This window comes from Pleurodeles waltl, chromosome 4_2 (genome assembly GCF_031143425.1).
Source record: "Pleurodeles waltl isolate 20211129_DDA chromosome 4_2, aPleWal1.hap1.20221129, whole genome shotgun sequence".
NCBI classification, from domain to species: domain Eukaryota; kingdom Metazoa; phylum Chordata; class Amphibia; order Caudata; family Salamandridae; genus Pleurodeles; species Pleurodeles waltl.
The window spans coordinates 489,702,191-489,728,126 of NC_090443.1; the positions used below are offsets into that span (position 1 = coordinate 489,702,191).

Below are 25,936 nucleotides of genomic sequence, written 5' to 3' on the forward strand. Positions count from 1 at the left end.
TTTAATGCACATCATAGGAAAATATGATTCTTATTGGCACAAAGAAAAAGTCCAGCTAGCTTTAGTTACTGTAACCTGTAGACATAGTTAAAACCCACAAGGATGGCTACAAACAAATACAAAGGGCATAAGCATAGGAAAAGAGCATTAGCAAAGAAATGAATTAGCCACCATCTCTGTAACTAAAGGGCACTTCTATTTAGGTGAATATGTTCATGTGACAAGACAAAAAGCAGTCACTCACAGTGCAGTACAGCCAATGGCTGAAGTGGGCTAACCCATGTTACATTAAGAGAGAGTGAGAGAGAGAGAAAGACAGAAAGAGTCTGTCTGTCTGTCTTGCACACAGCTAGAACTGTCTCTAGGCCAGACCAAAAAATGACATAATACTCTATCTGGCTGTCGAGCCTCAAACACAAACTGCTCTAAACTGGTCTGGATGGAACAACCTATGGCGTCACAAAAGCGATACAGTCAGCAGCAAGGTGACCTGAACAACTGGCAGTGCGCTGCAGGAGGGAAGAAGGCGGGTGCAACATCAGCTCTTTCATGTTATGTATCAATCATCTACTAAACCTGCTTACGATTTCTGGCACCCCAGGCTGCTGCTGCCTGCCTGCTACATGCTAATGGCCGGACTTTTCTGTTCTCTGCTCAGCAAAACACCGGCCTTGCAGGTAAGTCTGGGAAACAAGCAGAATACACATACCTCACACTAACGGCAAGACAAACACAACAGGTCTAGGAACTTGCGAGTATGCTGTAAAAACACAGAAAGCACCTATTCCCAAAGATTCATTTATCTTCTTCATAATACGGTTTCTTTTAAGTACATGGAAGATGGGTCCAATGTACAGCAACCCCTGGAGAAACTGGAGTTCTCTTTCTGAAAGGTCCAATCATAAGTTCAGTCTTCAAGGTAGAATCTGAATAGATCACCAAGAAGCATTGGTGCTGAAATAATTGAGGGCGCTGCCATCAATAGTACATCACTAAAGTCATGGGGATTGTGAAAATGTCAAGCATCACATGAAAAATAAGTGGAATAAATGAGCACCATTACTTAAGCAGGCGAGTGGTAAGGGTGTGGTATACAGTGGGCACAAGTCCTAAAAAAAAGAAGTGAGAGAACTAACCAAGTTAGACAGTATGCAGGTGACATCACAGCTCGTGACATCACATGTGGCATTACAGGAAGCAACATCACAGGAATTAGCATCACAATCTTTGACTTTGCAGGAAGTGACATCAGATCTTAAGGCCTCACACATATGTTTTGCAGGTCTATTATGAGAACATTTGAGCGCTTTATGAGTATGCATGCAAACACTCCTGATTTAGACAGAAGCTGCACATAAAACAATGTTGCCTTTTGTCAGTGTATAGCTTCCTTTACCCAAGGACTGAACAAACTATCTCCGTCAGGCATAATAGTCCATATGCAGCTCATTTCCACGTAGATGAAATTGCGTTAGCTGCCTGCGCATGTAATGCCTACCTGACGTAGACATAGAGTAATGCAATGCAGGGCAATGTGCTCCTTGCGTTCGTGTATTATTATTTTTTTTAACAATTCAACGCAACTGGGATTTGTGTGGCACTATAACTTCAAAAATAGATTTTGCATCAGGGTTGCACCAGAAAAGTGACACAACCCTAATGCAAAACCTGTGTCTCAACTTAAACATTTGTTTTAACAAACTCTGTCACAAAGAAATTGTCAGAAAGGAGACACAGGACAGTAAATCTGTTATTTTTAATTGGGTGCAAAGTCAGAATTTTAAAATATCTTATAGGGTTAAGGCACCTGCTGCAGAGATCTTTGGGTTCCCAGTAAATCTGAGAGAATAATAATAATGGTAAAATAACTTTGGTGGTTAACCCACTTGCTGGAAAGATCTAGTTTTGTCTAGTGCCCCTTTTGACTCAAAGTAGCATGGAGCGTTATTGTGTCTCCTCCAAACATATCATGTAACATGCAGAGGACAGATTTTTTATTTTATGTAGATAGGTAAGTGAGTTACTACTTTTAACACAGAGATACTTTTGTTACTTGCAGTTCATAAATTGTGATCCTTCTAATATAGCGCAGTGAGCTATGAAGGACTCCTACTCCTTGTAACCCTTACTGTCTTTTGTAACATATCCTGAACACTGATGTACAAACTTGTATGATTTATTGTCAATGTAATGAGTATGTGCGATTTAAAGTGTTCTGACACCCTGCATTTTGATGCGCAGCATTATAACAGAAAAACAGTGGTATTTAAATTATTTTGTTTAACTACTAGGACAGTTCAACACATCTGACATTCTTACAGCGCATGCATCTCTCTCATATCCAGGAACTGAACAAAGTAAAATGTCTGCCTAACTTAAGCTCTTGTGAAGATCTAACAAGCTGTGAGCATTTATTTTCCTTCCAATGCATTTACATCTAGATGTTAGGCACCGGATAGCTCTGAGGCAGAATACTCTAACAAAAGGAGGCCTGATGGCTCTTTAAATGTGCCCTTTGTTACAGGACGAGATGGAGCATGAATTATGAAAGCCCCCTCGCAGCCAGCAAATTGTTGCTCAGATCAAAAGCAGACAACATTCTGCTGAATGTGTCCTGGTGTCTGAAAATTACACTAAGACACGTTCAGCGTTTTTACAGTAGGGGGTCCAACTTCTTCTTGGCAGGGTGGACGGTATCCACCCTGTGAAAACAGTGGGTGGACACCGTCCACCTGCGTGTACTCCCGACTTGTGCCCTGGGTACTCACCCATGGTGCATACTTTGGAGCACACTATCACACATATATTACTAGAGCATGGTGAGGCAGCACACATTTATAGACAACACATTTGCCACTGAAATGGCCATTGAATTTGCACAGACCTATAGTTTTACCAATAAAACTTTATAGCCCACAAACAATACTGTGTGGAAATTGGATTTCCATCACCCCATCACCGTGAAAAGTGCCTGATTTGTATTGATCATATTAAAATCCCTGTTTATATCATACTTCAGAATTATAAAACTATCTCATTTGTGCTGTTCCTAGCCGCAGATATATTTCAAATAATTTGTACAGTTAATTTATAGGTATTTACATTTTGTTGTGTTACAAAATTGATATCCTACAGCCTTTCTTTTCACACTTCCTGTATGCCAATAAGATTGTTACACAGTTCCCTTAACAAAATGCTTTCACTTTGAAGACACATAAAGAAAAGTAAACACCAAACTCTGTGTTAAAAGAATAAACAACAATTTGTCAGAAGACATAAGCTAGCAAATGACCTCGGTATTTGAACACACAGCAGATATGACCAGATGAAGAAATTAAAGGCATCTTTATTGCTCATTCACCTTGTGAATTCGAGCATGGCTAATTTTACAGCACCTACCACATCTCTACTTGCAGCACAAGTGCCTGCAAGGAAAAAAATTACAGGAATGGGGATGGTTATATATGAATTTTCAGTGTATAAATATATATTAATAGTCAGTGCTTTAAATGGGTAGGTAGTGTCAGGTACTGAGTACCTGCACTTCTTTAATTTGGAAGGGAGAGTACCTGCACTTCTCAGCACTGCAGCTATACATTTAAAGGGAGAGTTCCTGCACATCTCAAGAACAAACAGGTACTCAGAAGAGTGAGTACCTACACTTCGACATTTCCATTTAAAGCACTGTTAATATGCATATAGTGTATACAAAACTCCACAATATTATAATAGGGCTGGTGTGTAGGGCCGATGGCACGGTGCACAAAGCTGCCCCGGAGACACGCAAACAGCGCAAACAGCGACGGAAATGTAGAGCAACATATATCCCTTATTTTTCAGAACTCTCGCATATGTGACATCTAGTTACAGTCTTTTATGGTAAAATGTCGACGTTTCGACCTTGGCACATTCCAGGTTGCGCATGTAGTAGACTACATAGTCGATGCCCAACGACTGATGCCCGTGGATTGAAGGAAAAAGTTAGCGGCACAGTGTCCGTTCAGTACGTAACTTAAGAAAGCAGGAGACAAATCCCTGAACACCCGAACCGGATTCATGAAGACTGCAGTCCATTTTAAGAGAGCGCAACATTTGCCGACTTCAAAAACCTGTTCCCTTTCACTCTTAACTTCCACTATCGCATTTAAACCACCTACCCCGCCCCCGGCTCCCCGCTTGCAGCCCTGAATCAAGACCCACCCACCATTCGAGTCCTTGAAGTACAAATGCCCAACTCGCTGCAAAGATGGAGGAAGTTCCGCACGCAGGAACACCTTGTAACTTCCAGAGTGGCCCTCAGCGCATTAACGATGCCGTGACTCGGCCAATCAAAGCACCCACTTGATCTCACCTCCTCTGTTAGACCTTGTGCCTCTGACACTATCCTGAACAATTAGTTCCCGGCCTGAGGCACGTTCTCAACCCTTATAAACTGACAGCCAATAATTTTAATTCAAAATCTCGACCTTATGATGTACGCGCAAAACTTTTCTCAGCGGCTCTCCACCTCATACCCAGGGCCCCTGGAATTATGTGACCGTGTGTCGCAAAATTATAGATTTTGCTGCATTTGCTACATAATCCATTACTTGATGCATAATCTGCATAATTTAACAAAACAAATTCTATCTAGTTGAAACATTTCAAAAGTTACTAAAAATGCAGCAACATGTGTGAGCGTGCAGTGGAATGCCCTTTGCAAAGGTTGACCTTTTTCGATAGCTTTTTGCTATATTTGGTGTTAAACTGGTACTAATAAGGTGCAACCAATGCCTAGGCAGTGTTAATAATTTAAAAATGAAGAAATAACGAAGTAATACTATCACAAAATGTGCCACATTACGCTGCATACTGTGCCCTTTCTTTCTACATAATTTACTCAACCTGCAGCATAATCTGTCCCTCCCCTGCTGCATAATTCCAGTGGCCCTGCCCATACCCCACGGACAGATGAAAATTCTGTCCAAAGGGAGTTTTAGGCATAAAATGTACTTTTTTGATATTAGAGGTGGGTGGGGGCGGTTTTATATTAATATGCATATGGATTAGATAAGTGAGGGGGGTCAATATTTGGCAGGATGCATTAAGGTAGAGATTAGAAAAGGTTCTAGAGGTGGGCAGTAGCAGATTGAACAGTTTTATCTGTCATTTCCACGTATCTAGAATTAATTTACCCAGTATCAGGAGGGGGTAGTGGCTGGGACGGAATCCGCAATAAAGTCAAGTTCTTCAAGGAAGATATCTGTAGGGCTACAGGATTCTTAAACCCAGAAATATAAGGCCTGTGCAGGAACACGCCCAAGAGGTCAGGCATGGGTTAGGGAGTAGGCGGGAGGTAGGCCTATAAACAAGGGTCCTTACGTCATTGCAATTATTTATTGTTCTCTATTAGTGAGAGAAAGTTGCTTGATCGTTATCGACATATATTGACACAACGATATCATCTGACTATTCAATCGTGGTCAAAATACCTTGGCCACTAAAACATTGTGGATCAAAATATCAAAAGTAAGTATATAGTTTTAAATCATTTTACCATTATATCAAAGTTTAAAATATTGTTAACTTTAATACCATTTTTATTATGGTGTTTTATTGCACTGTTTTATGTTTTTATTTCTTGTTGTAGAATTATTATTATTAATATTAAATATTATTGTAGTGTATATTTATTCATGTTGGGTTTATTTAGGCATTGGGTGGGTAATCTTTTAATTATATATTTAATGTGTGCTAATTAATTCATTGATTTATTACACTGTATATTTTATTTGTTCTTTATTTAGATGTTTGATACATTTTTAAATTATGCATTACATAGTTATTTCAGTTTGTTTGACATATTGGGTATTAGGTGAATAGAGTTTTTTTATTAATCACATATTGTTAGTTGATGAACTTGTTGATTGTGCTGTATCTGTTAATTTTAGTGATTTGTGTACTACATGTTTTATTTCTTTACAATCTATTGATTTTCAGATCAGGTGTGGTTTTTTGGGGGGATACTGGGAAGACAGTTCATTTGTTTTCTCGACCGTTGAAAAGTGTTAAATAATTGTGTTAATATTTTACATCTATATTTTTTATTTGTTAAAATGTTTCAAAATATGATGAATCATGCAAGAAATTTCAAATTCTTTTGGGCCCGATTCACCAAAGTAAACTTAGACTTTTGTTCTAAACTTAAACCAAAAGTCTAGTTTGACGACTTTGGTAATTCACAAACGGCATTTACGAATAACATCTCTATGTCCGCACACGGAGCAGAGATCTACCCTGAGTGTGGACATGAAGGCAGTAATAGTAAATGCCCTTTGTGAACTCCCAAAGTTGTAAACTTAGACTTTTTCTCTAAGTTTAGAACTAAAGTATAAGTTTACCTTTGTGAATTGGGCCCTGTTGTGGGTGTCTGGGGCATTGGGTGGGTTGATTTTCAAACAAAATAATTTAAAACTGAGAATAAACGATTACTATAACCATTATGTTATCCTCCAAAACCGATGATTGACCTTCTCAAAGAAGAGAGACAGAGCGAGAGGTTAAAATAGAGATAGGGAGAGAGAGAGAGCGCAAAAGAGAGAGGGGAGAGGAAAGAGGAAGGAGACAGTAATAAAGAGATACATAAGGGAAGAGAGAGAGATGGAGCAAGACAGAGAAAGGGAGAATAGGCATGTGGCTACTGATAAAGGAGACAAAAAGAGACAGGCATTAAGTGGTGGAAATGGAGAGGGGAAGAGGTGAGGGATGGATTGAGAAGAAGAGAAAAAGAGAAACAGAAATTAATATCAAGCGAAAGAGATGGACAGAGCAACAGAGACAGGGAACAAGAGAGCCTGAGAATAAGAGAGAGAAAGAACAAAAGAGCGATGTAGAGAAAGGAGAGCAAATGAGAGAGAAAGAAGAGGGGAGGATGGAGAGAGTGAGGAAAGAAGGAATGATGAGAAAATGTGAAAGAGAGAAACAGACGGATGAAATGGAAAGTGAGGGGATATTAAGGTCTTATTATGTGGAGATATTTGGGTGACATGATAACAGCCCTCATTAATGTCGGAAGAAAGGACTGCCTGCCCTTAAAACCTTTTTAATCAATGATTCTGTTAGGCTCATAAAAATGTGCATTGAAAGACTACTGCTAATCCAGCAGAAGTTCTATGACCTCAGAGAGGAACTCTAAGGTGACTTCTACTAATCTTTTCATATGATACCAATAGTATACAGAATTATAGAAGGGTAACAGTGAACAGCAAGGATGTTTTACACCAAGTGGGTTCAAAGTTACAATAAATAGACAGCTAGAACTAAGCTTGTGTTGTCTATGACGTCACTACGACCCCCGATGTAAAAAACATATCAGTTATACACTTTTTACCCATCTAATAATTTTATGTTATGTATAGCCCCTGTTAGACCTGGTAGCTTTTTGGTGTGTCTCCCCTTTCTTTTTGCCTTCTGACCTCCTGTTTTTATGGTATACTGGACTCTGTTTTTGCTGGTTTATTGTCTGTGCACTTTACCACTGCTAATCAGTGCTAAAGTGCAAGTGCTCCCTATACAAATTGTACTGTTGATTGGTTTATCCATGATTGGCATATTTGACTTACTGGTAAGTCCCTAGTAAAGTGCACTATGGGTGCACAGGACTTGTAAATCAAATGCTACTAGTGGGCTTGCAGCACTGATTGTGCTATCCACATAAGTAGCCCTGTAAACATCTCAGACCTGCCACCACAGAGTGTGTGTGAGTGTGCAGTCTTGCACTGCCAATTCGACCTGGCAAGTCAATCAATCAATCACTCACGTAATTTATAAAGCGCGCTACTCACCTGTCAGGGTCTCAAGGCGCTCGGGGTGGGGCAGGGGGGGCTACTGGTCAAATAGCCATGTCTTGAGGCGTTTCCTAAAAGTCAGGAGGTCCTGGGTCTGGCATAGGTGGAGCGGTAGGGAGTTACAGGTCTTGGCGGCATGGTGAGAGAAGGATCTTCCTCCGACGGTGGTGCGGCGAATGCGGGGGACGGAAGCGAGGTCGAGGCTGGCGGAGTGGATCTGGCGGACGGGGGTGTGGAAGGTGAGTCTGTTGTTGAGGTACGCCGGACCTGTGTTGTGGAGGGCTTTGTGTGCATGGGTGAGTAGTTTGAAGGTAATCCTCTTCAATACGGGTAGCCAGTGTAGGTCTCTGAGGTGGGCAGAGATGTGGTTGCGGCGTGGGACGTCGAGGATGAGTCAGGCGGAGGCATTTTGGATACGTTGCATTTTCGTTTGTAGTTTGGCGTGGTTCCTGCATAGAGTGCGTTGCCGAAGTCCAGTCGGCTACTGACTTGGGCGTGGGTGACTGTCTTTCTGGTTTTGACGGGAATCCACTTGAAAATTTAGGGAGCATGCGGAGGTTGTTGTAACAGGAAGAGGAGACTGTGTTGACCTGCTGAGTCATGCTGAGTGCTGAGTCCAGGATGATTCCCAGGTTCCGTACTTGGGTGGTGGGAGTGGGCGCGGCTCCAAGGGAGGTAGGCCACCAGGAGTCGTTCCAGGTGGAGGGGTTGCTGCTGAGGATGAGGATCTCTGTTTTGTCTGTGTTTAGCTTGAGGCGGCTTGATTCCATCCAGTTGGTGATGGCGTGAAGTCCATTGTGGAGGTTGTTTCTTGCGGTTGTGGGGTCTTTCGTGAGAGAGATGATCAGCTGGGTGTCATCTGCGTAGGATACTATGTTGATGTGGTGGGTTCGTGTGATGTTGGCGAGAGGAGCCATGTAAACGTTGAAACGTGTTGGGCTGAGGGAGGATCCCTGGGGGACGCCACAGATGGTTTTGGAGGATTCGGACAGGTAGGGCGGAAGGCCGACTCTCTGGGTTCTGTCGGAGAGTAAAGAAGAGATCCAGTCGAGGGCCTTGCCGCAGATCCCGGCATTGTGGAGGCGTGTTCGAAGGGTGTGGTGACAAGCGGTGTCAAAGGCTGCGGAGAGGTCCAGGAGGATGAGCGCTGTGATTTCGCCTTTGTCAAGCATGGTCCTGATGTCATCTGTGGCAGCAATGAGTGAGGTCTCCGTGCTGTGGTTCTTGCGAAATCCGGATTGGGAGGTATCGAGCGCTTTGCTGTCTTCCAGGAAGCGGGATAGTTGGCAGTTCACGATTTTCTCAATGACCTTTGCTGTGAAGGGGAGGAGGGAGATGGGCCGGTAGTTTTTGGGGTCATCTGGATCCGCTTTGGGTTTCTTCAACAGGGCGTTGACGTCGGCGTGTTTCCAGCTCTCCAGGAAGGTGGCTGTCTCGAAGAGCTGTTGATGATGGCGCAGAGGTGGGGGGAGATTATGTTGCTGGCTTTGTTGAAGATCTGGTGCGGGTAGGGGTCCGAGGGGGAGCCGGAGTAGATGGAGGCCATGGTGTTGATGGTGTCTTCATTGTTGAAGTGGGTCCAGGAGAATAGAGTGTTGGTGTTGCTTGGTGCGTTGGGTTTGTGGTTGTCTGTGGTTGGCTGGTGGGTCTGGGGTTTGAAGCTGTTGTGGATGTCTTCGATCTTTCGAGGAAAGTAAGGGGCAAAGGAGTTGCAGAGCTCCTGTGATGGCGGGGGTACGTGGGAGCAGGGCCTAGGGTTGGAGAGTTCTTTGATGATGCCGAAGAGCTCTTTGTTGTTGTGAGCATTGGTGTCTATGCAGCTTTTGTAGTAGGTTCTTTTGGTGGTGCGGATCAGCTGGTGATGTTTGCGGATGGCCGTCTTGAGGGCGATGTGGTTGGATTCGGTGGGTGCAAGGCGCCAGGTGTACCCACTTGCCAGGCCCCAACCTTCCCTTTTACTACATGTAAGGAATGCCTAAGATAGGCCCTAGGTAACCCCAAGGGCAGGGTGCAGTGTTTGTTAAAGGAGGGACATGTACTGATGTGTTTTACGTGTCCTAACAGTGAAATACTGTCAAAATTCGGTTTTCACTGTTTCAAAGCCTCTCTCTCTCATAGGTTAACATAGGGCAGCCTTTAATTATTCTTAAAGTGCATTTTCCCTTTGAGAGCAGATGGAAATGTGTAGTTTGGGGTCTCTGAACTCACAAATACACCTTTTTGTAAAGGTGGTTTTTAAATTGTTTGTTTGAAAATGCCACTAGTAGAAAGTGGGCATTTTCTTGCTTAAACCATTCTGTGCCTTTGCTTGTTTGTGTATTCCACGTCTCGGTCAGACTGACAGTTGGGCTGTTGTGAATTCCCTTTAGAGGGTGACACAAAGGGAGTTGGAGTGTAGCCTGCATATCCTGATGGGCCATCTGGGCTAGAGTGGAAGTAGGAGTGATCACTTACACCAGAAAGGGCTGTGCTTGCTCTCACACAATGCAGTCTCCAACCCCCTGGAGTGTGTCTGGGGCAGCCAGGCATGGGCAAGGCAGGATCTTGTGAACAACAGAGACTTTCCTTTGAAGTATGCCTACTTCAAAGGCAGAAAGGGGTATAAGTAGTGGACCCAAACCCCCAGAATTTTAGAATCTTTCTGGAATCAAGAGGAACCTCTGCCAAGGAGAAGAGCTGAAGGAGGAGTCCTGCCCCTTTGCTGTGTTGCTTTGCTTGGTTGGCCTGCAGTTGCTGTTTCTGCCTTAAAAGAGAGCAAAGGTTGAACTTTGCTGTGTGTCCCGCTTGAGAATGTTCTCCAAGGGCTTGGAGTAGAGCTTGCCTCCTGTTGGAAGTCTCAGGGACACCAAAGACTTCATTTTCATCTGCCTACAGCACTGGGAACTGTGCGTTTTGTGCTGTTCGAGAAGAAAAATCACTGCAACCCTATCAACGGAGCTGCTGGCCTGCACCGTGACCTGCTGACGCCACAGAGTCATACTACCCCGCTTCGCACCGAAACCCTGGTCTCACGGCGGCTGCCATCTAACACCGCCACCGAGCCGCTGCTTGCACCGTGACCTGTGGCACAGCACACCAGCATCGCCTTGCTCACACCGTAGCCTGGGCATCCCGAACATCACCACTCCTGCTGGCACTGGTGCCGCTGCCTGCACCGGGGCCTGTGGACACCGCTCGTGAGGTACACAAAGCATCTTCCCGTCCAGGTACTGTTTGCGGGTCCTCCCGACACCGTAGCTGGCCCGCGACGCCGCAGCCAGCCTGAACTGTTGGTTTTGTTGATCACGACACCGTGATAGCTCCAGGTGGAGCTATCGACTTCAAGGAACTGTATTTCTAAGTTAATTCTTGCAAAATTCATATATTTATTACTGTATGTTGTTTTTTTCTCGTTCTGGTCTTGTTTTATATAGATAAATATTGGCTAGTTTTCTAAAACTGGTGTGGTGTCCTTTTGTAGTGTTTTCACTGTGTTACTGTGTGTTATGTGCAAATGCTTTACACCTTGCTTTTGAGATAAACCTGACTGCCCGTACCATGCTACCCTGCTACCAGGTGGGTGAGCAGGAGTTATCTGAGCGGGTATCTCCCTTATCCTGACTAGAGTGGGGTCCCTACTTGGACAGGGTGCAAACCGACTGCCAACTAGAGACCCCATTTCTAACAGCCCCAAAAAGTATCTGCCCCTGCTGCTTCACAGGAGCAGAGGAATAATGGGGGAGCCACAAATTACTAGACCTCTCTTCCCTATCCTAAATGTTTAAAAACAAAAACCTGCTGCTCACCCACACCACGCTTTGTGCCTTCTGTCCTCTTTCCCTCACTTTCTAAAGCTGTGCTCTCTGATCTCTAGATCTGCAGCGACAGGCTCTCAAAAAGCCACACCAGAGAAGCCTGGAACACTTTTATGATATAGAACTTTTGTCCCCTACTAATGCTACATCATAGTAATGAATAACCAAATTTAGACTCTAGAGTTCACAATAGTGACTCTCGATGTGAGACATATATAACATACAGAATGGCAGAGGGTAACTATGAATAACAGGGATGTTACTCATTGAGAAATTCTGAGTTGCATCAAATAAATGAGAGCTGAGCTTACGTTGCCTACGTTGATACTCAAACCCCCTAGGTGAAGATTAGCCCTGTTTTTCACATTTTATTCATCTTTAATTTTATGTTGTATATGCTCCCTCCCCCCAAACAAATCATTTTCCCCAGCTTCCGGTATATGTGCAGTGGCATAGGAGTAAATTGAGCCACTTGTAATACATAAAAATATTATTTTAACTGCCCTCTTGCCGCCCATTCCACCACTGTTGAGAAACGCTCCCCATGCTCCAAATTAAAAAAACATTGTCTGCCAGCCACACACGCCGTTTCTAAAAATGAAAACTCTGGGTCAGATGTATCAAAGGGTTTTATCCATTCTGTGTCTGTGGGAAAATGCGTTGATACATATTGCCCTCTGTTCCCAAAGTCAAATATAAAAAAATACCTAGCTTCCTGCCACTCAGGGCCGCCACCCTCTGCATAGACACCCACCGACTCCAAACAGGAAAAAAATACATGACCTCCTGCCGCTCATCCCCATCATGCACTGCAAAACCCTTCCGCCCTCCAAACTGAAAAATAATTACCTGGCAGCCTGCATTCCACGCCCCCTCCTTCGCTGTGCCATCCCAGCCCCACCTGGCCTAAATTCATGTGTCCTTTCTCACAGTGAGAGATGAAAGGCGAAAAAGGCCATGACAGCATCTCTGAGAGCCCGTCGCGGGGCAATTACATTCCATCCTCCAGTGAATGTGTAAAAGGTCATTTATTAGGACAAGATTGCAAAACATATAACCAATTCAACATTTAGAACAACGTCAAAACATATTAAGCGTGATCCCCTTCTCCACCCCACCACTCTCACACCATATATTGCATCACTCACCCCTTCCACCTTTCTCACAATAACCTTTTTCTATTCTCAAATTCTTCCTCACTTCATTTCCCAAACTTCCTCCAATGAATCCTCCTTCTCCTGCTCCAGACATCCCACACAAAACATCTTCCTTTGCCTGTGCTCCTTTCTAACCCCCTGAGGGATGGATCTACCTGCATCTGACGCTCCAGCGTCACCACCCCCAACACCTACCACCCAACGCCCTTGCAACCTGTCCTCAATGGCATCCTGTCAACCCACCAGGTACACCAGACCCTGAACCCCTCATGTCTTGTACGGTGGGGGCGGTAGACGCACTGTAACAAATCTCCCTGGTGATGTGGGAGAGTCAGGAAGAGGCCGCAACGCCCTCTCCAGACTCTTAGATAACTTTGAAATGTATATCCCGCCCCCAAATCCTCCTATCCCGCCCAGCCTGCTGATCCCTCACTAGGCTGCACCTTAGCTGCCCCAGTATTCTCCATTGCCAGCAGAGCTTCCGTTTCCTGTCAGCGCATGTCTGTGAGACCCACGCTGATAGGGGGGAAGGCGGTCAGTGTAGGGGCCAGTCTCGCTCAAGTCTATGGCGACCCGGGAGAAGGTGGGCCAGACTGCCAGTGAGCCACTTGGTTAACCACTGTTGTGACATCACTGCAATATAAACCCGATTTTGGACCGGTTATTCACGATAACAGCTTCCCATGGAAGCAATATACAACAATGATGATGGCAAAAATAATACTTTGTATCTATCTAACACCCTACACATTACTTCTGCAGTTTCTAAGAGTACTAAATGACGTGTTATTTGAATGGCAAACGAATGGCACTCAAGCAGAAGATACTCGACTCCCCAATATACTTGTATGTACCTCATCAAATCAAATTCATCTTAAACTGGCGGTGACTCATATGTTTAGGAATTGCTACAAATTACAGCACAGATCTTACCTCACAACGTTCAAAAATTCTTAGAAATAATCTTAAATAGTTTTAAAAAAATGGGTAGGACAGAAATCCCAACATAAACACTAAATATGCTTAGGAAGTAAAATAAATCACACATTTCTGAATTTTGTACAGGGGGCCCTAAATATATCCGAATATATGTCAGAATCGTTATCAAATCACTTCATATTTCTGAGATACCAGAAACATTTTTCGGAAATTGGAACAAATTACCACACATCTCTCAAAATCGTATACAGATTGCTCATATGTATCAAAACATGAATAAAAAAAAACACTACAAATATTTCAGGAAGAGGTGGTAATGACGAGGACAATATAACGTACAAAAGACTGATGCTGGATCCAGCATGTGGGGATGAATATATTATAAAAGGCGATGCAGTGGGTCGCGGAAGAATAAGAAAACACACGCCCTTGCAAGTTTTCAAACCCGAGGGCTGCAGTTTACACACAGATCTCTACAGCAAGCACATTAACTCGCTGAGCTATCTGACGAGCTCTTGATTCTGTGACCTCTAGGTTACACAAAGATCTCTGTGCAGGCACGCTGACCCACACAGCTATTTTATATTGGAACACAGACCTACAGGTCACTTCCATATCTCTTCAGTATTTTCGTTAATCTGATAAACTATCTTTCCATACATGAACTCTGAACCTGCGGGTTAGTCACTGATCGCTACAGTTGTCACTTACCTCTATGAGCTATATCACTGCCCCTGCACCTTATAACTCAGCGTTCGCTGCTATTGGCCACCTAGTATCCCAAGCAGCAAACAGCTGACCCCCGCATCCCTCTTACCATCGCAGGGATGCCTGCCGCGCCCTGCCACTGCTACCTGCCTCGCCCGGCCCACCTTGGCATCTCGAGAGGACGAGGAAGCCCCGGAGCTGCCCAACTAGTTAGGCTGGATCGGGCAAACCGCAGGCTGGCGCTGGAACGCTCCCTGCCTTAAAGACACATTTGATATTTCTCGGGACAGCGATTACTTCAGGTGCCTAACCTGTTTCTAGGCGCACACTTTTTTAAGGACGTAGGACTCGTGTTCAGCAATGAACTTCAGAGTCACAGCTGAAACCCTTTGGATGCAAATCTTGATGAAGGAATAGGTTTCTTCTAAGGTGAACCTTACCTGCCAAGCACCCAAAGATCACATGCAGCCAGTCTTGAATTTCTAGCCAACAGCCTTCTGCCGCTTGAATTTTTTTTTAGAGCATTAACGCAAAACTGCAAGTCCCAGAATGCAACACAGTGTTGGCTAAAAGAGCTGTATGAACTAAGCAAAAAGTGCCCTGCGGCCTCTGGGCTGCTTTGACAGCACTGGCTGTATTTCAGCACTGGATTAGCGCCCAGAAGTCGTTATGAATCAGGATTAGGGTACAGTTAGAGAGCGGTGAGGGAAGCCCAGTGCTCTAACATCTGGTAAATACGCAGCTCGTGATTGGGGTGCAATAGTTTAGTTGTGTGTTGTAGATTACCAGGACTGGAAGAGCAAAGGGGATGAGATTCAGTGGCAGGACTGCCTCTGGATGTTATTACTGCGCTAGAAGGGGTCTCTGCAGGAAAGGAATGAGGTGCATCAATAGAGCTGTGAGTGGGTTGCAGTGCTTGTTCCAATAACAAGTGCGCTGGAGGTCACGACTGAGGTAAACTGCCAGAACTGTGCGTGAATGACAGCTGGCGGGGCTGGCGTGGGTCCCAGTACTGGAGTAGCCGTCAGGACTGAGGTGCACTGGCAGAGCTGCATCGTGGGCGCAGTGCAGTAAAATCGGTGGCTTATGCGAGTCAGGACTGAGGTATAATGGCAGTCAGGTAGATCTCTGTGTTTGAGTAACAAGGAGTGCTTACGTCAGGACTGATGTGCACTGGCTGAGTATTTGTAGATCCCAGTACATTGCAAAGGCGAATGCCGCCGGGGAGCATTGTGGTGCACCAGCAGAATTCATATTTCAGTATTGCAATAGCCGGGCGTACTGCAGATCAGGAGTCAAGTACAGGGACAGAGCTGTGTACAGGTCCTTTTTAGGTCAAAGACAGTGCAGATGTCTGGCTGCAAAGCCATTAGGGACATGTGAAAAGCTTCAGTAGGAATGCATTCCGCCCATTGTTTACAACTGGCATGGTGTTTTGTAACTCACATTTGCTTGCTTTCTATTTGCTGGCTTTATCTGTTTAGACTGTGCAGCATGTCTTGGCCCCTCCCGTAGATCACAGCCTGTTTACCACTTCTGTGACTGGCTCCTTGTATTCTTTCATGAGTGCTCGCTTTCTGGGAACTCTTTCTTTTCTTTTCGTGAGGTACGTGTTTTCAGTGGTCTCCCTTATTTGCTAGTTCAGGAAGCAGTATAGGTTTTGTATTTCTCTGAAAAGGTTTCCTACCTTGGATCTTTCTGCTTGACTGATTCTACTTTTCTCTGCCACTACCAGTTCCTCAATCTTGTATGTCTGTAAGAAACAATGTTTGGTTTATAAGCTTCTTTATTTCCGTTAGTTCTCTTTCCTAACAGCATAACTTAACCAATCCTCTTCCTCATTTTTTTGGCCATGCTATAGGTACTACACGTAGGGGAGTGGGTGGTGCTGAAGCACCCCCAAAATAACCATGCTGGAGTTCAGAAGTGAATGACCAATAAACGGGCCTTTACATTTAGTTTTATCATGTCACATTTGCTGTGCATTCAAAGACAGAGGTCAGATGTTAGGCTCTGTCCTCCAAGGGAGTTGGCGTTTACTATTCTTTCTATGACTGTGATGAAGCAGGAAATGAAGGTTTTACATTTATTAACGCATAAACGTAGTGTGAAATAATCATGTGTGACTTTAACCGAACTAATAAAGATTGTACGGGGACAAAATGTGCCCTCAGAGTAGTTTGCCATCATTTATAAGCGTGCTTTATATAACGTGGTGTATTAGAATTGCACTAATCCGACATAATCGTAAACGTGTGCTATGATTTGCTTGTTTGAAATGTTTTAGCTTAGCATTACTTTAGCGGAGGCTTTGGCCTAGCTGCCTGGTCTCACGGTTTAGATGCTCGTATTTTTCCAATGTGCTATTAAACGTGTATTTTTGCTTGAAGCTGTACTTTTCCACAGAAACCGTTCACATGCTTATCTTAAGGTTTCGTGCCAGCCTGGCATATTTTCTCTTTACTCCAAGGTCGATCTGCAGGTGCGGACAATGGAAGCTCTGAAAGTGAGTTAATTGGCATAAAATGTTGCAACTTGCGTACCCATCTCCAAGGATAATGTATGCTTAAGTAAAAGCTTGAGAACTGTCGTTTTTGATTGGACAATTTGAAGCTAACCTATGAACCCTCCAATGGAGACCCTACTGGATTCGAACTGTTGTCTATAAAACCCAGGTGCACGAGGAGAAATTAGGCCATTATTGGACATCCCGCCATTTTGTAGACTTCGTAGCTATTATGGCCCACTTTGCTGCGACGCCATTTTGAAAGAGACTTTGATGCTTTCTCTAATCGAGAGAAAGAGACTTTAATGATTCTGGCCCTAGAGACTTTAACTTTGATTTGATCCCTTGCATGAAGTAATAGTCTTACCTTGCCGCTGTGAGGCAATTGCCCGTCCACCCCTGCCCCTTAGTCCCGTCCTATGCTGATCGAAACGGTACCATGCTGACTGAAGAACGGTACCTGTGAGACGAAGACTTCCTTGATTGCTCATCGTAATTGGTAAATATGAAAGGAAAATTGTAAAATTGCATTGTGTTTCCTTTAGGTAACCAACTGCTGATTTTGATAAGAGCCCTAGTTAGGAGTTTTCTAAATTAATGTTGCTAAATTGTTTTTGCATGAAGTCCCACATGCCAATGCTAATTTGAGGTTAGATGAGGATTCCTTTGCTGCACGATGCAATTTGAGATCTTGTTATGCTGACTAAATGTATGCGATTAGTTCATTACAGATTATCGTATTAGTGATTTGCATTGCTATTATCGAATGTCTTGTGATTCAAATGCTACATAGATTGCACCTGTTTCGCCGCTATGGACAGCTATTAATGTTCATTTACGTTTATCATTTGGTGTTGAGACACATTTATATTGTGCTAGCTTTGTTAATATAGGGAAACAAAATCCACTAACTTTGAATAACCAGGTGTGGTTATTCCTGACTGAAAGGTCAGGGTTCGCCGAAATGTATTCTGGATTAATTGTCAAGTGTTATGTTAACCAAGGTATTGCTTATGTTCGTTATTAATTATTGATTTAAGGAAATTGATCGATATAGAGTACAGAGAGTCCCACTTAGTCAAAAGGTTCATCGGCCTAAAGAGCGTCCAAAACACAGGTAAAATTATTAGTACGGACCGCTCTATCAGTAGATAGTAGCAGAGGACGGTTTCGTCTTTTGGGACCCTGTACTCTTAAAGTACATGGTGTTGAATTAACGGTTACGCATTTTGAGACCCCACTCGAGAAGTTGAATTAGATTTTTCTTGGATAAAACGATTGACAGAATGATGATGGGCTAGGTCCACCGCGACTTTCCCGGGATCTCAGAGCTTGCGAATGGAGAGAATGGAGGTGTGGATTCGGCGTTGGCGGTACTAGTGATGGTATGAGTGAAGTTAGGGTTTTGCGCTTGCACAGCTTATTGCCGCAGGGTGTGTGAAAAGGTTGCGAGGATTTTTTTTTTTCTTTTTTAGAGGATAGCGGAGGTGCGACTCCGAGTGTAGAAGTAGAGAAGTCGTCGAACTTCATAGAAATAGCGGAGGTGCGACTCCGAGTGTGAGAGTAGGGAAGTCGTCGAACTTCATGTGCGTGTGGCGCTTTGTGCATAAAAAGGTCCACGTGGTTGTTGTTGTTGAGACGGGCCCTGCGAGGTCAAGAGACTCCGGAGTATGTTGATCCATGTTGTGGTCTGGGCAGTTTAGTAGGTTGATCGGGCGTGGTCAACGAGTCGGTACGTGTGTTAGGGAGTGAAAGAAACTTCGACTTCGGGCTTTGACAAGATTCTAAGTGCACTAGAACAGATCATTGACAAGTTGAGAGTAGATCTGCGGGTCAGATTTGCTTGCGAATGTGGGGACCGAGAAAGACGGAATAGCGGCCGAGGCTAGTGAAAAGTCCCTAAGGTCCTGAAGCGATTGTGTTACCCTTCCTGTAGTAAACCGACAGATCTGTTTTATTTTTGGTAGCTCGCGATACATGCAAGAAGTTGTTACGAGAGGAGCTGAGTGAAGGAGGACTAGCCGCGAGGCTTTGTCAGCCGCAGTGTGTGTGAGTGTGACGTCACTAGGAGCCACGCTGGGATAGGTTGGTTGCAGAGAAGGGTCGCGCACGGATTGGACGCAGTCCGTGGGGCTCGATTGGAAGGGGAAAGGCAAGCGAAGAGTATTCCGGGAATTAAAGTCACCTATTGATTACAAACTTTGTGAAATAAAAGACGAGAAAATGAAATTCTTTAAAGCATTCAGGAGCGCGATGAAGGGGGAGTCTTACATTAAAGCGAGCGTAGGAGAGGAGACGCCACCCGAGGGTACACCAGCTTACATTGTAATGGAAGAGAAGGGGGTAGCTCTGTGTCTTTGGCTAAAGCAATGGCACAAACTGACAGAGAAACATGGGAGTGTAGCGTTCCCGATACATGGGACATTCAATATAAGGATCCTAGAGAATTTGAGATTCACGATGTATGACATGAAGGTGCCTCCAAGGCCAGCACAGTTTGAGGCTCTAGCGATTTGGGAACTAATGGCCAGACAGCAACAGCAGAAGAAGTTTGAGACCAGGATGAGAAAGGTAGAAAAGACACTAGCGGATGCTAGGTGGGATAATGCACAAAAGGTGTGGAGGTCAGATGTATTGCAGGGGATAAAATTGTTCCCCGCAATTACTAAGGGAGAAGAGGAGACAGGTAAGAAAGCCACCTGTAAGACAGACAGGAAGTGTTCCAAGGATAGAGAGGATGAGGGAAAGTTGAGAAGAGAAGAGGAGTTAGAGGATGAGGGGTTAATAATGCAATTGCTGAACGACCGTCCACCACCTTATGCGGAGGATGGACAGGGTCCAAGTACCAGTTTTGCCCCTCCGGCACCGGTACAGAACAGTGAAACCCAGAGTTCAGGAGCGTCATCGGGATCTAAGGACCCGAGTTTATTGTTCACCCCGCAGATACCGCAGGTTAGGAGAATATATCCAGATGTGCCCATGTTGAAACCAGCAGAAAATTATCAGTCGCAGGTCCCAAGGTATTACAGCAGCGACAATAGTACGGGAATGATTTTAGACCCAGCCGCAATGGGAGGACAGAATGGTTACAACCCAACAATGGGACAAGCTGAATCAACTCAGTTTTTGATGCCCCAGAAGCAGATGCAGGGGGGAAACGCACATGCTCAAATGACGGGGAGTCAGATGGGCATGCCGGCAATGATGACCCATGGTGTGGGAATGAACATGCCTCAGAACATGGGAAATGGACAAAACCCAGATGCAATATCACTACCCATTACTGTAGGTCCACCGGTACCTCTGTACAGTCAGCCTAACTTAGGTATGAGCGGTCAGGGATCAATGCTGCAGAATGGGACAGAAAGAAGGTGCATAGAAAACACTCCAGGGATAACTCCGATAGCGACTCAGCCAAATGGATCTGGGTCCTTGATGGAGTTTAGTCCCATGTGTGCTCATTCAACGCTGGTGAGGTCGAGCCCCCCACTGATAATACCTCTAACATCGAGCACTGAAAAGTTGCCGCAACCATCAATGGCAGTCGATGTGAATACTATGCTGATGGGGTTGAATGCGCAACAGCTGACACAGTGGTTCAACAGTCTAAATTCCACACAAAGTTCAGCCAGTGGGAAGGGAGAAGATTATCTGAATAGGGTCAGGTTGAACATGGAAACACAAGAGTTGGTGGAAGGGACTATGGGTGTGAATAGGTTAGAGTCCTACTCGGAAGAAGAGCTGAGGTATCTATGTCCCAGGATAACAAAAGAAGTGAACAAGGTACACAAAAGCTTGCAAGAAGTAGCTGACAAAAACGGGGTTGATATAGACAAGACGAAACACTTGAGCAGAAGCTACAGGTTGGATTTTGGGGCCACAGATTTTGAACACATGAGGTCAGCAGGCATGAAGGCGCACCTTAGAGAATTGTTGCAGAGTGCACAAGTGTGGAGGTGCTTAGACAAGTGGGAAAGCAGGTGGGTAAAGAGAAAGGAAAAGAGGAGGGACAGCGCTACAGAGCATAATGAGAAAAGACCACAGAGCAGCGAGACAGTAACCATGTTACCACTGAGGGAGACAGCAGGGGGAAAATTAGTACATGTACCATGGCACAGAAGCGACATTCAGTCTTTTACGGATGATTTTCCCAAACTGAGAGAGAAGCCGATTGAATGGTATCAGCAGACTGACAGGTTTGTGAAGCTTGCAAAATGTCTCTGGGAAGACCTGAATACTCTCTTTGAGATTGTGGTTCCGGCAGATTTGTGGGAGGATTGCAAAAGAGCTGTAGGTTGGCCGACAAGTGAACCAGAGAGAGACAGGGAGATGGGTGCACCATCGCCTATGGTGATGAGCTTGTACTATAAGGTGATTGAGCATTTGAAGACGAAGGTACCCGCGAAAAATGTGGATTGGCAGAAGATTGATCGAACTGCCCAAGAAGCTAAAGAATCGATTCATAGTTACTATGAGAGGTTGTTGAAGGCGTTTAAGAACTACAGTGGCACGGAAACAATAGAGGCGAAGGACATGCTCCATTTTGTCTTCAGATTTGTGGAAGGGCTGAGACCAGAGATAAGTCAGATGATAAAGTCGCATTTGATTTGCTGGCAGTCGAAACCGATTGATGAGGTCTTGAATTATGCGAAATACTGTAGCGACGAAATTGAGGTGAAACAGAAGAAGCTGAAAGAGAAGGTGATGATGATGCAGCGTAAGGCAGCTCAGACAGGTTTGCAAGGTCTGCAAGGGTTGCAAGGGTTCCAACAGCAGGTACCGCAACCGCAGCCGCAGTTGCAGGGAAATATGGCGTTTCAGCCACAGGCCAGAGGCAGAGGCAGAGGAGGTTTTGCGAATAACGGTCCGGATTTGAACACTGTCGTGACGGGTGTGCAGGCAATGAAGAAGGTGATGCCGTGTCACGTGTGCGGAATCGTCGGTCATTGGAAACGCGAGTGCCCGATGGTGGTGCAGGAAGGTGCAGGTGTAGGTGTTGGTCAGCAAAACAATGATGTCAATGCATTTCAGACAATGAGGGGACCGAAAATGAGAGGTCCAAACCCAAATTTTCAGACTGTAAATCAATTGCAGGGATTACAACCTATGCAGCCGCAGCAGATGCAGATGCCTCGTATGCAGATGACGCAAATGCAGCCTATGCAACAGCAGTTACCCATGGTACCTAATCAGCAAATGCAAATACCCTTGGCACCAATGAGTCAGCAGCAAGTGATGGTTCCTCCACAGGTCTCGGGTCAGGTAATGAGTACAAATGGCACCGTACAACAGTTCCCATTACACAGTGAGAGTGGAATAAACAATGTATGGGAGAGTGAGAGCTCAGAAGAAGAAGGAGATTGTGTGCTTGCAGCATCCTTAGAAGTTGATCAAAAGGGTCCGTACGTAGAGGGAAGAGTAATGGGTCATCGTGTCTCGTTCTTGGTTGACACGGGAGCCACACGTTCAACTGTTAAGAGCAGTGAAGTACCAAATTTGCCACTCTCAGGGAGGACAGTTCAAGTGGTGGGAGTAGCAAACAGGCACCTGACGAACCCAATAACAGATCCGGTACCAGTCAGCATCGGTAACTATCAAGGGGTACATCAGTTTGTGGTATGTGACTCAAGCCCGATAGCACTGTTAGGGAGAGACCTATTGTGCAAATTGGGTTGTTCGATCATGTGTTCGAACGAAGGAATAACAATACAGACGAGCAGTGATGGGGAAGAAGAGGACAGTGTAGAGGGGGATGAGATGGAAACTGTAGATGAAGAGTATCCTCTGATTTGTCTTTTTCCGATGATGACTGAAGAGGATATTCCAGCCGAGTTACGGGAAACAGTCGGAAAGGAAGAGTGGGACATGACAGGGAAAGAGGTGGGATTGATGAAAGGAGTGGAACCAGTGAAGGTGACTGTAAAGCCCAATGCAATCTTTCCCCAGACCCCACAATACCACATGGCACAAGACACCCTCATGAAAGTTGCCCAACTTATTGACGAATTTGTAAAACAGGGAGTACTGAAAGAAGTGTTAAGCAGCCCATGTAATTCACCAATAATGGGACTAATAAAGCCAAGTGGGAAGGTCCGACTTGTGCAGGACTTGAGGAAAATAAATGACATCATAGTCAAATGTTGCCCTGTCGTACCAAATCCAGCTGTGATAATGTTCCAGATCCCTTGCGATGCCGAATGGTTCTCAGTCATCGATTTGTCACAAGCATTCTTTTCTGTGCCTCTTCATGAGGACAGCCAATTCCTCTTTTGTTTCAAATTCCTAGACAGAGTATACAGTTGGTGTCGAATTCCTCAAGGGTTTTCTGAGTCACCGTCAATCTTCAATCAGATCCTAAAGAAAGATTTGGAAGCATTAGAATTGCCATTCGAGTCAACCCTAGTACAGTACATTGATGACTTACTGGTTGCATCAAAGACAGAAAGTGGCTGCACAGCCGATACCATTGCTCTGTTGAATCATTTGGGAAGGAATGGACATAAGGTGTCTCCTTCCAAATTACAGTTCTGTCAGAAGAAAGTGAAATACTTGGGTCACCAAATAGAGAAAGGGTCACGGAGAATAATGAAGGAAAGAATTACAAGCGTACTTCAAATGAGTCCACCAAAGACAAGGAGGGAGGTGAGGAAGTTTTGGGGAATGGTGGGTTACTGTCGCCAGTGGATTCCCAACTTCTCAACTCTAGCAAAGCCTCTACTGAAACTGACCCAGAAGGATGCTTTGGATCAAATTGAGTTGAAAGGAGATGAGATGGATGCTTTTGTTGAACTGAAAGAATGTATGTGCAGGGCTCCAGCTTTAGGTATGCCTGATTACACAAAGCCTTTCACATTGTTTTGCCACGAACGTGATGCATGTTCTTTGTCTGTCTTGACTCAAGCCCATGGTGGCGTAAACAGACCAGTAGCGTATTTTTCAGCTACTTTGGATCCGGTCGCAGCAGCACTCCCAGGGTGTTTGCGCGCCGTAGCAGCAGTTGGTATCAGCCTCACTCAGAGTGAAGGAATAGTGATGGGACACCCAGTAACAGTCATGGTCCCTCACTCAGTTGAGATACTTTTGACCCGCTCCCGAACGCAGCACATGACTGGAGCAAGACTCACGAGGTATGAAACGATAATACTGGGCTCACCGAATGTGCAGCTGAAAAGGTGCACTACGTTGAATCCAGCAACTTTGCTCCCTGGAGAAAATGCTGAAATTGAGAACGCTGAAGACGTCGAGCATGACTGCCTTCAGGTGACTGAATTTTGCACAAAACCCCGACTGGACATTAAGGATACTAAGCTTGATGAAAATGACCAAATTCTTTTTGTTGATGGTTTATGTCTAAGAGACGGGATGGGGATTTTGAAAGCAGGATACGCTGTATGTACTGTAACAGGTGTCTTAGAAGCGGGATGGCTTCAAGGAGTCTATTCTGCACAAGTAGCAGAACTCGTAGCCCTCACGAGAGCATGTCAACTGTCCGCATTGATGAAAGTCACCATTTACACTGATAGTCAGTACGGGTTTGGGATTGTGCATGACTTTGGACAACTATGGTCACAGAGAGGGTTCCTGACTTCTTCAGGATCCCCAGTGAAGAACGGGGAGAGGATAAGGGAATTGTTACACGCCATTCAAGTGCCAGCCGAAGTTGCAGTGGTAAAGTGCAGTGCTCACACGAAAGGACAGGACTATGTTTCTCTGGGAAATGCATATGCGGATCAAGTCGCAAGATTTTGTGCCTTGAACTGTATATTACTCAGGGATGATTGGAATTCGATAAGTGAGCCAGAACTCGAACCAGCTGAAGCATTTGCCTTGAAGGTCGTAGATACAATAGATGAATTAAAAGCATTACAAAATAATGTCAGGGAGGATGAAAGAGATTCCTGGATTAAATCACAATGTATAAAGAGACAAGACGAGTTATGGGTTTCAAATGAGGGAAAATTTGTTTTGCCAAACAGTCTCTTATCACAGCTTGCGCGGTTCTATCATGGGCAAGCTCACCTAGGGAGAGATGCCATGATAAGATTGTTCAAAACTGATTGGTTTAACCCCAGATTTCGTCAAGCTGCAGAAGCAGTTTGTCATCGATGTGTCACTTGCCAGCAGATGAACCCAGGAAAGGGAACAGTTGTGAACGCGAGCCACATTGGTAGGGCAAGCGGGCCTTTTAGTCGCATGCAGATGGACTTCATTGAGATGCCTGTGCATGGAGGTCTAAAGTATGTGTTGGTGATTGTGTGCATTTTTAGTCACTGGATTGAGGCATACCCCACACGTAGAAATGACAGCCTTACAGTTGCGAAGCTATTGTTGAGGGAGTTGATACCACGTTTCGGATTCCCGATCTCTTTAGAATCAGATAGGGGAAGTCACTTCAATAACGAGGTGATAAAGTTACTTTGCGAAGCGCTGAACATTGAGCAAAAGCTGCATTGTAGCTATCGCCCTGAAGCATCAGGACTGGTGGAGCAAATGAATGGTACACTGAAGTCAAGAATGGCGAAAATATGTGCATCGACAAACTTGAAATGGCCTGACGCATTGCCCTTAGTGCTAATGTCAATGAGAAACACTCCTGATAGAAAGACTGGATTGTCTCCGCACGAAATTCTCATGGGCAGGGCTATGAGACTTCCTGCAGTTCCCGCAAACGCGCTTTTGAATATTACAGATGATATGGTGTTAGACTACTGCAAAGGTCTGGCTGACGTGGTTCGCTCTTTCTCTCACCAGGTGGAAGCGACCACCTTACCACCGATCCAAGGTCCAGGACACGCACTGAAAGCAGGTGACTGGGTCGTGGTAAAGAAGCACGTGAGAAAGTCGTGTCTGGAACCCCGTTGGAAAGGCCCTTTCCAAGTGATCCTGACGACAACTACCGCTGTGAAGTGTGCGGGGGTTCCCAACTGGATTCACGCCAGTCACACAAAGAAGGTGTTGTGTCCCACAGATGAGGAAGTTGAAGCGCTGAAACTGCCAGTGCCTGAT

The 25,936-nt window shown here is 44.8% G+C and overlaps 1 protein-coding gene across 4 annotated transcripts in view; it reads right to left on the bottom strand.

Annotated features, from left to right (window-relative positions):
- Positions 1 to 25,936, bottom strand: part of RGL3 (ral guanine nucleotide dissociation stimulator like 3) — a 319,494-nt gene that overhangs the window by 184,713 nt on the left and 108,845 nt on the right. The window contains exon 1 of one of the 4 annotated variants that reach the window (XM_069231885.1): positions 14,428 to 14,518. The exons of the other annotated variants lie outside the window; for them this stretch is intronic. The gene's annotated coding sequence lies outside the window, so the exon portion shown is untranslated. Of the gene's footprint in view, positions 1 to 14,427; positions 14,519 to 25,936 lie in introns of those variants that run through there. 4 annotated transcript variants of the gene reach the window in all.